Source organism: Palaemon carinicauda, chromosome 1 (genome assembly GCF_036898095.1).
Source record: "Palaemon carinicauda isolate YSFRI2023 chromosome 1, ASM3689809v2, whole genome shotgun sequence".
Lineage (NCBI taxonomy): Eukaryota > Metazoa > Arthropoda > Malacostraca > Decapoda > Palaemonidae > Palaemon > Palaemon carinicauda.
The window spans coordinates 81825763-81836479 of NC_090725.1; positions in this window are offsets into that span (position 1 = coordinate 81825763).

Consider the following 10717-nt stretch of genomic DNA (forward strand, 5'->3'; position numbering starts at 1 on the left):
AAAATAAATTTTTGAATATACTTACCCGATAATCATGTAGCTGTCAACTCCGTTGCCCGACAGAATTCTATGGAGGGATACGCCAGCTATCACAATACTAGAAGGGGGTGTACTTACCAGCGCCACCTGTGGCCAGGTACTCAAGTACTTCTTGTTGACACCTCCTCAATTATTCCTCGGTCCACTGGTTCTCTATGGGGAGGAAGGGAGGGTCGATTAAATCATGATTATCGGGTAAGTATATTCAAAAATTTATTTTACTAATAAAAATAACATTTTTCAATATTAAACTTACCCGATAATCATGTAGCTGATTCACACCCAGGGGGGTGGGTGAAAACCAGTGTACAAGATTAAAGGATAGCTAAGTATCCCATATTTCATATAACAGTTATCTCAAATAACAATGAAATAATAAGTACCTGGTAAGGAAGTCGAATTGAACCGTTACTCTGCCTCTTTTTTAAGTTCGTCTTCCTTACTGAGCGCAGCGTTCCTCTTGGAGGCTGAATCAACCCAAAGGTGCCAAAGTATATGGGGTTGCAACCCCTACTAAAGGACCTCTACAAAACCTCTAACCCAGGCGCTTCTCAAGAATGAATAGACCACCCGCCAAATCAAAAGGAAGCGGAAGGCTTCTTAGCCTACCGTAACAACCATAAAAACAACAATAAAAGCATTCAAGAGAAAGGTTAAAAAAGGTTATGGGATTAAGGGAATGTAGTGGCTGAGCCCTCACCTACTACTGCACTCGCTGCTACGAATGGTCCCAGGGTGTAGCAGTTCTCGTAAAGAGACTGGACATCTTTCAGATAAAATGATGCAAACACTGACTTGCTCCTCCAATAGGTTGCATCCATTATGCTCTGCAGAGAACGGTTTTTATTAAAGGCCATCGAAGTAGCTACGGCTCTTACTTCGTGGGTCCTTACCTTCAGCAATGCAAGGTCTTCCTCCTTTAAGTGAGAGTGGGCTTCTCTAATCAGAAGCCTTATATAATATGAAACCCCATTCTTGGACATGGGCCTCGAAGGTTTCTTGATGGCACACCATAAGGCTTCTGACTGTCCTCGAAGAGGTTTAGACCTCTTAAGATAAAATTTGAGAGCTCTGACAGGGCAAAGAACTCTCTCTAGTTCGTTACCTACCATGTTGGAGAGGCTAGGTATTTCAAACGATCTAGGCCAAGGACGTGAAGGAAGTTCGTTCTTTGCTAGGAATCCAAGCTGAAAAGAACATGTTGCAGATTCGGTCGTGAAACCAATGTTCTTGCTGAAGGCATGAACCTCACTGACTCTCTTAGCTGTTGCAAGGCAGACGAGAAAAAGAGTCTTGAGGGTAAGGTCCTTGAAGGAAGCTGACTGGAGAGGTTCGAACCTAGGTGACATAAGGAACCTTAAGACTACGTCTAGGTTCCAGCCTGGAGTGGATAGACGACGCTCTTTAGACGTCTCAAAAGACTTAAGAATGTCTTGAAGGTCCTTGTTGGAAGAAAGGTCCAAACCTCTGTGGCGGAGAACTGAAGCCAACATACTCCTATACCCTTTAATCGTAGGGGCTGAAAGGGATCTCTCATTCCTAAGATGAAGAAGGAAGTCAGCTATTTGGGTCACAGAGGTATTGGTAGAGGATATTGAATTGGCTCTACACCAGCTTCGGAAGACCTCCCACTTAGACTGGTAGACTCTACGAGTGGAAACCCTTCTCGCTCTGGCAATCGCACTGGCTGCCTCCTTCGAAAAGCCTCTAGCTCTAGCGAATCTTTCGACAGTCTGAAGGCAGTCAGCCGAAGAGCGTGGAGGTTTGGGTGCAACCTGTCTACGTGAGGTTGACGTAGAAGGTCCACTCTTAGAGGTAGAGTCCTGGGGATGTCGACTAGCCATTGAAGTACCTCTGTGAACCATTCTCTTGCAGGCTAAAGGGGAGCAACCAGCGTCAGCCGTGTCCCTTCGTGCGAGAGGAATTTCTGCAGAACTTTGTTTATTATCTTGAACGGTGGGAATGTGTACAGGTCGAGATGGGACCAGTTCAGTAGAAAAGCATCCACATGAACTGCTGCAGGGTCTGGAACAGGGGAACAGTACAGCGGAAGTCTCTTGGTTATGGAGGTGGCAAACAGATCTATGGTAGGTTGACCCCACAAGGTCCAAAGTCTGTTGCACACACTCTTGTGGAGGGTCCATTCCGTGGGAATGACCTGATTCCTTCTGCTTAGGCGATCTGCTGAGACGTTCATATCGCCCTGAATGAACCTCGTGACCAGAGTGAGGTTTAGACCTCTTGACCAAATGAGGAGGTCCCTTGCGATCTCGTATAGGCTCCTCGAATGGGTCCCTCCTTGCTTGGAGATGTAAGCCAAGGCTGTGGTATTGTCTGAGTTCACCTCCACCACTTTGCCTAGCAGGAGGGACTTGAAGTTCAACAGGGCTAAATGGACTGCTAGTAGCTCCTTGCAGTTGATGTGGAGTAATTCCTGTTCTTCGTTCCACGTTCCCGAGCATTCCCGTCCGTTCAAGGTCGCACCCCAGCCTGAGTCCGATGCATCTGAGAAGAGATGAAGATTGGGGGTCTGAATAGCCAACGAAAGACCCTCCCTGAGAAGGAGGTTGTGCTTCCACCACAGGAGAGTGGTCTTCATCTCTTGGGAGATTGGGATAGAGACTGCTTCGAGAGTCGAACCCTTGTCCCAATGAGCTGCAAGATGGAATTGAAGAGGGCGGAGGTGGAGTCTCCCTAGCTCGACGAACAGGGCCAGTGATGAAAGGGTCCCTGTGAGACTCATCCACTGTCTCACCGAGCAACTGCTCCTCTTCAGCATGCTCATGATGCACTCTAGGGCTTGGCTTATCCTGGGGGCCGAAGGAAAAGCCCGAAAATCCTGACTCCGAATCTCCATTCCCAGGTACACAATGGATTGGGAGGGAATGAGTTGAGACTTTTCTATGTTGACTAATAGACCCAGTTCTCTGATTAAGTCTAAAGTCCAATTGAGATTCTCCAGACAGCGACGACTCGTGGAGGCTCTCAACAGCCAGTCGTCCAAGTAGAGGGAGGCTCTGATGTCCGATAAGTGTAGGAATTTTGCTATATTCCTCATCAGATGAGTAAAGACCATAGGAGCTGTGCTTAGGCCAAAACACCGGGCTTGGAATTGGTAGACAACCTTTCCGAAAACGAATCTCAGGAAAGGTTGGGAGTCTGGATGAATAGGAACGTGAAAGTAGGCATCTTTCAAGTCCAACGAGACCATCCAGTCCTCCTGCCTGACCGCTGCTAAGACCGACTTCGTCGTCTCCATCGTGAACGTCTGCTTGGTGACATACGCGTTGAGCGCGCTGACGTCCAGCACCGGTCTCCAACCTCCTGTCTTCTTGGCCACAAGAAAGAGACGGTTGTAGAAGCCCGGGGATTGATGGTCCCGGACTATAACCACTGCCTTCTTCTGCACAAGTAGCGACACCTCCTGGTGCAATGCTAGCCTCTTGTCCTCTTCTTTGTAGTTGGGAGAGAGGTTGATGGGTGATGTGGTCAGAGGTGGTTTGAGGCAGAATGGAATCCTGTAACCGTTCCTCAGCCAACTGACAGACTGGGCGTCTGCACCTCTCTTCTCCCAGGCTCGCCAGAAGATCTTGAGCCTGGCTCCTACTGCTGTCTGGAGATGCGGAGAGTCAGTTTTTACCTTTAGATGTCCTGGAGCCTTTCCTGGACTTGCTCCTGTAAGAGTCTGGACGGGAGCTTCCTCGGCTGGGGGCTCTACCACGAAAGGGCGGTATGAACCTCGTAGCAGGGGTATCAGCCACTGATGAGCGATAAGTCTTGGGGACTGAGGTAGTAACCTTAGACTTACGAGCCGATGAGGCTACAAGATCGTGTGTGTCCTTTTGTATCAGGGCAGCAGACAAGTCCTTAACCAGCTCTTCAGGGAAGAGGAACTTCGAGAGCGGAGCAAAAAGGAGTTGTGACCTTTGGCAAGGTGTAATGCTGGAGGAAAGGAAGGTACACAGCTGTTCCCTTTTCTTCAAAACCCCTGATACAAACATCGACGCAAGCTCACCAGATCCATCCCTAATGGCCTTATCCATGCAGGACATTAATAGCATGGCAGAATCCTTGTCCGCAGGAGAGGTCTTCTTGCTGAGGGCCCCCAGGCACCAGTCAAGAAAGTTGAACATCTCAAATGCTCTAAACAGTCCTTTCAGTAAGTGATCAAGGTCTGAGAAGGTCCAGCAAACCTTAGAGCGCCTCATTGCAGTTCTCCGAGGCGAGTCCACCAGACTTGAGAAGTCAGCCTGGGCAGAGGCAGGTACTCCCAAGCCTGGTGCTTCTCCTGTGGCATACCAAACGCTCGCTTTCGAAGTGAGCTTGGTCGGCGGGAACATGAAAGAAGTCTTGCCAAGGTGTTGCTTAGACTGCAGCCACTCCCCTAAGATCCTTAATGCTCTCTTAGAGGACCTTGCTAGGACTAGCTTAGTATAGGAGGACTTAGCTTGTTGTATGCCCAGCGAAAACTCAGATGGCGGAGAGCGGGGAATAGCAGAGACAAAGTGGTCTGGGTAAACCTCCCTAAGCAGAACCAAGACCTTACGAAAGTCAATAGACTGTGGAGAAGGCTTGGATTCATCCACGTCTGATGAGGGATCCAGGTGTGCCTCCTCATCATCAGACGCCTCATCACCAGAGTGTAGCGAAGGTATCGGACAAGAATGCTGAACAGCAGAGTCAGAACGAGTAGGAACAATAGTAGTGGTTTCCTCTTCAAGTAACTGTTGAGGGAGAACCTGAGGCTCAGACTGCAAAGGCTGAATAGCAGACGAAGCAGAAGGAAGGCGCATGGGTGGAGGAGGCTGACTCCTAGCATGAGTGGTTGAACCCAAGGATTGCGCTTGCTGAGCGGTTGGTGAAAGCGGAGTAGCAAGTTCCTGTTCCTGTGGTGTGAGCGGAGCGTGATGAGGTTGAGGCTGCGCAGAACAAGGTAAATGTCTCGCAAGCTGAGGCTCCTGAGGCGCAAGGCCAAGGTGTAGTGGAGCTTGCCTTGTGGATGGTTGAGCTCGCTGCAGCGAGAGCTGAGGAGACTGACTCATGGACGGGAGAGGTTGTTGTACCTCAGCCAAGAGTTGCACCACTGGTGGAGCAGCAAAGGGAGGCGGAGGAAGAGAGGTATAATCCTCCTGATCCCATAGCAAAGGTTGCCTTAAAGAAGGCGGAGGCTGAACACCACTGGGAACAGCAAACTCAGACCGTGGCTCAACATCGTACGCCTGGCAGGTGGTACTGCGATCAGGCGGAGCAAGCGCAGGTGGTACTGCGATCAGGCGGAGCAAGCGCAGGCGGAGCGAGCGCAGGCGGAGGGAGTGTAGGCGGAGGCGGAGGTGCAACACTCTCAGCCCGACACTCACGCATCAAGTCCGAAAGCTGTGCTTGCATGGACTGTAGTAGAGTCCACTTAGGGTCGGCAGAAACTACAGTAGGCTGAGGTAAAGCCTTAACAGTCGAGCTCTGTTGTGGCAGAACCTTACTCCTCTTGGGCGGAGTGCAGTCGACAGATGACTGCGGCGAGTCAGAGCTGAGCCAATGACTGCAACCTGGCTGAGCACTCGCGGACTGGACTCTGCGTTTAAGTGGTCTCGAGACCTGAGACCAACGTTTCTTCCCTGACAGATGATCAGCGGACGAGAAAAAGACGGGCTCAATCGTCTGCGGGTGGGAGTGACGGTCTTTGGAAGACACGCCCGCAACCACCGAGGATACTTCTGTGCGCCTAACAAGGCCTGCCGAACCCTTATGCCCTTCGACATTGCTTCTCCCCTGGGCATGGGAGCTTGCAAGAGGTCCCGGACTGGGAGGACGACTGGCTCGCACAGAAGAATCCTCACGCACCACACTGGCACTGACACTAGCACTTGGCACTGCACTGACACTAGCACTCGTCACAGCACTGGCACTAACTCCACCCACTGCACTCTTGACCTTAAGTTCCTTAACTTCGGCCATCAGAGACTTATGGTCACTTACCACTGACTCTACTTTATCGCCTAAGGCCTGAATAGCACGCAAAACAACAGACATATCAGGCGGAGGGCAAACAGTAGGTTCGGGGGTAGCCACTACAGGGGTAGGAAAAGGTAGGGGATCATGAGGTGAGGAAAACAGTGAAGAGTGAGAAGAACTCCTCCTAACTCTACCTCTCTCTAACTTAGATGAATATTTTAAAAGACGGACAAATTCCAGTTCCGAAAGTCCGGCGCATTCCTCACATCGATTTTCTAACTGACAGGGCCTGTCCCTACAGTCAGAACAAGCGGTGTGAGGATCTACCGAGGCCTTCGGAATACGCCTATTGCAAGACCTACATCGTCTATGGGAGGGGGCTTGCGAAATGTCAGACATCTTGAATCCAAAGAGTTAGCCAAAGGGGTTTCCAAAATCAAGCAAAAGATCGTTAACCGTTAATCAGGACTATATAAAAGCTATCTAGCTAATATAAGAAGGTTTCCAGTAATGCGACAGCCGAAATCTGAGAGAATACTTCACCAATTAGCCGTGAACAAACTCGAAGATCATAAGCGTATCCCAGAACGTCTTGCCGGAAGCACGACAGAGGAATAATTGAGGAGGTGTCAACAAGAAGTACTTGAGTACCTGGCCACAGGTGGCGCTGGTAAGTACACCCCCTTCTAGTATTGTGATAGCTGGCGTATCCCTCCATAGAATTCTGTCGGGCAACGGAGTTGACAGCTACATGATTATCGGGTAAGTTTAATATTGAAAATGTATTTTTCTAAACAATACAAACCGAAGTCTATCAGGTTACGCTTCCCATCGCAATCACCCTGCATGTCCTAGGCCTTTGAACAGAAGTGAGTGCAGAACTGACTGTTGGGTGGATGGGGCTTACCCTCCCGCCAGTAACTACTACTACCTTGATAAAAGTTTAACAGCTATTTCCAACTAAGCCAAAATCATACTCACTCCTAATAAAGGACTCAGGTTTGTGTAGTTAGGAAAATACAAGTCAATTTGAAAGTTGTAATATTTGAAACTAAATAGTCTACAGTCACTTCATTTTTTTCCCCTTCCAATTATTTTTATTCTGTATATATTTCTACTTCCTTATCAAAGTGAATAATAAAAGGTGAATACAAATGGTTTTCCATTACCTTATGTTTTTTTATTTTGTTACTTATATCTTTTGAGGAAGCTTCCAACATTCTATTGTCTGCAAAATACAGTAAAAAAAATGCCAGAGACCAAGAGGAACTTCTTTGAGTCACCACAAAATTAATTTGAATTAAGATCTTTGTTGATGGTTCTTCCTGGTAAACGATTTCTCCACTCACCTTATTTTACACAAAATTAAGTATCTGTTAGGCAGTCTCTAGGAAGTGGTTACATGGTAGCGAGAGAGAATCTTTTTATTGTTTAGAATTTTTATATTGAGGTCAAGTTGGCACTGTGGAGGATTGATTTAATATGATTGTTTACATTGATGATTTTATTTTACCAAATCCTTTAGAACAAGAGAAAAAGAAGTGGTTTAAAGGTCACTCATGAATGGCAGAGGCAAGGCAAGGCCCAAGAAACTGAACATATATACATATGACCAGTGCCCAAGCCTCCTATCCATCAAATTAGGACCAAAGAGGCCCAGGTAATAACTGCTGGCATAGCTGTGGCAGGCAAAGAAACAGGATCATCTGCTGCAGCATGCAAGGATTCATTGAGGGTTGCCCAATCATGTCACCTCTCTAGGTGGTATATCTAAAGAGAAGGTCAAAGAAATTGTCCTTTCCCATTTTTACGTAGAGTTGGTAAGCAACTGATCAGAATGATGTGTATGAATAGTGGTTTGATTTCATGTGTTGCTATTTTACTATTAATGTCAGTGATGAAAAGAAATATCAATATATTTTGCTTTCTGTTGGTCACAAGGGCCATGAACCATTCAAAAGTTGGAATGTGTCAAGTGAAGATAGATTATGAAACTTCAAATGTTGATGATCACACAGAAATGAGAATCTATTGATGATTTTACTGTATATAAAGAATGAAAAGTGAAGCCAATATGTATAAGTTCCTAGATAGTAATACAGTACAAGAGTTAAACAAATCCCATTCCATATGATGAAAGGTATTCTTTGGCCAAAAGAAAAAAATTAATTAAGAAAGGGAATGATTTAAAGCTTCATGATACAATTTTTTTTTTTTTTTGCTCAGATCCCTTGCAACTAGGCAGAGCACTAATATTTTTGTTCAGGGAGTCATTAATAGCGACTGTGAATATGTATAATAGGCCCATAGGTTCTTGTAAATTTTGTGGGACAAGTCATTTCATAAGGAAATGCCCTGCACATAACCAAAAGTGTAGTATTTGTGGAAAATTTAACCATTTTCACAAAGTGAATAAGAGCATTCCTTGATATAATTGCAAAAGGTCAAAATCACGTAATAGGTCTGAAGAAGATAAGAAAAGTAGTACAAGCTCTGAAAATAAGTAAATTCACCATGTAGAAGTGAATAATGATATATTAACTGTAGGGAAATACTTCTAATAATGACATAGGTGATATATGCGACTCAATCTTAGAGTAACTGAATGCAAAGCCAGAAAATATTAGATGTCATGTTAATTAAAATCAAAGCTGACAGTGAAGCAAATGGCACTGTCCCTGTAAGATGTCTTAAAGAAATGTACCCTGATGAGTTAAATTTTTGTCAAGGAGTAAAGCAAACTTTTGTGAGATTAGCTACTGCTAACGTCACATCTATTGAGCACATAGGGTATATTGATATACAATTGCAATTAGATAATGCTTATTGGTTTTATATACAAGTTTTTGCATGTGACAGGGATGGTCCTGCAATTCTATCATGTGGTTTATCAGAAAAAAAAATCGGAATTGTTGAGGTTTCTAAGATTAAGAATATTAGTGTTGTCAATAATTATAAAACATGTAATAGGGAAATCTCAAAGACTAATTTGGAATGAAAAAAAAAAAATATATTAAAAGAAATATTTCCTGTATGTTTTGTAGGTATTGGCCATTTCAAAAATAGATATGCTAATGTGGTAAAAGATAATGTAAATCCCATTGTATCACCAAATAAGTACCCCATACGGTTAAAAGACAAAATTTGTTGCAAGTTTAATAAAATTGAGAAATTAGGAGTCAATGTCCTGATGACAATAAATCTGACTGGATAAATTCTCTTGCATTTTCCAGAAAAGTATCTGGTAAGCTTAGAATATGTTTAGAGCTTAGAAATTTAAATAAAGCTATTAAAAGAACCTACCATAAATGTTGTACTATTGAAGAAATAAGTTACAAACTTGCTGGTGCTACTATATTTTCGAAGTTCGATGCCAAACATGGTTATTGGAGTATAGAATTAGATGATGAAAGTAGCAAGTTGTGTACTTTTATGGTCCTGCTGGTAAATATAATTTCTATAGATTACCTTTTGGTTTGTGTGATTCACAAGATATTCTCCAAAAGTATATGGATGAAATTGTAATGTAAGGCTGGAAAAGGGTTAATACATATTACAGATGATGTTACTGTATATGGAAAAACTGTTGAGTAGAATGAAGCCTTATAGACTTATGAGAGTCTCAAAGGAGTACAACTTGACGTTTCACTAAGAGGAATGTGGAATTCTGAAAGACAATATTGAATTTTATTGATTAATGTAGTCATGTGATGGTATGAAACTTGATTCCAGAAAGTATGATGACATTGGCAGTCTCCCACCCGTAAAGTAAAGCAGAGCCACAAAGCTTTCTATGGCTTGTTCAGTACTTAAGTACCTTTATACCACATTTGTCAGACAAGACATGTTTTAATACAACATCTCAAAGAAGATTCTGATTGGTTTCGAGAAAATGAACACAAACAAGCATTTAATTTGACATTAACATACTTTAACCCAAATAAGGCTGTTGAAATAGAGGTAGATGCCTCAATAAAAGGGTTAATGGTAGCATTAATTCAGTGTGGAAAGCCAATAACTTTTACCACGAGAGCATTAACTCCTACTGAGTCTAGATATCCTATTATAGAAAGGGAATTGTTAGCTGTTATTTGTTATTAGAGAAATTTCATACAATCTTTTATGGAAAATCAGTAAAATTTTATAGTGATCAGAAACCCATTGAGAATATCATTTAGAACCCATTAGGTTTACCCTCTCCAAGGTTACAAAGAATGCTGTTGAGGATTCAGCCACAAGATGTAAGGGTATTATTGTACTGTATACCAAAAAGGTAAAGAAAAGATTTATTGATTAAATCTCGTGTACAACCAACTATTGGTCCTAGCATAGAACTACAGTGGAGACTAGTAAGTCAACAACATGCTGTATTACCTGTTATATGTGAATAAATAAATGGTTGGCCTGAACATGCACAGTCCGTCCAAAGAATAATTCATTCATATTGGTCACCTGAGATAATACTTGTCAGTTAAAGCTCGTTTAATATATAATGGACACAGCCGAGTTATCTTAGAAAATTTCCAAAAGGAACTCTTAGATTATGTACATGCTGGTCAATTAGGTTTGATAAAATCTGAACTTTGAGCCAAATATAATATTTACTGATCTAACATGATGGCTGTTATTGAGAAATATGTTCAAGTCAGTGTTGTGTGTTCACAAAATTCCAAGAGTAATGGGAGAACCTATGTTTTCACATGAGTTATCTTCTCAACCACGGAGTATT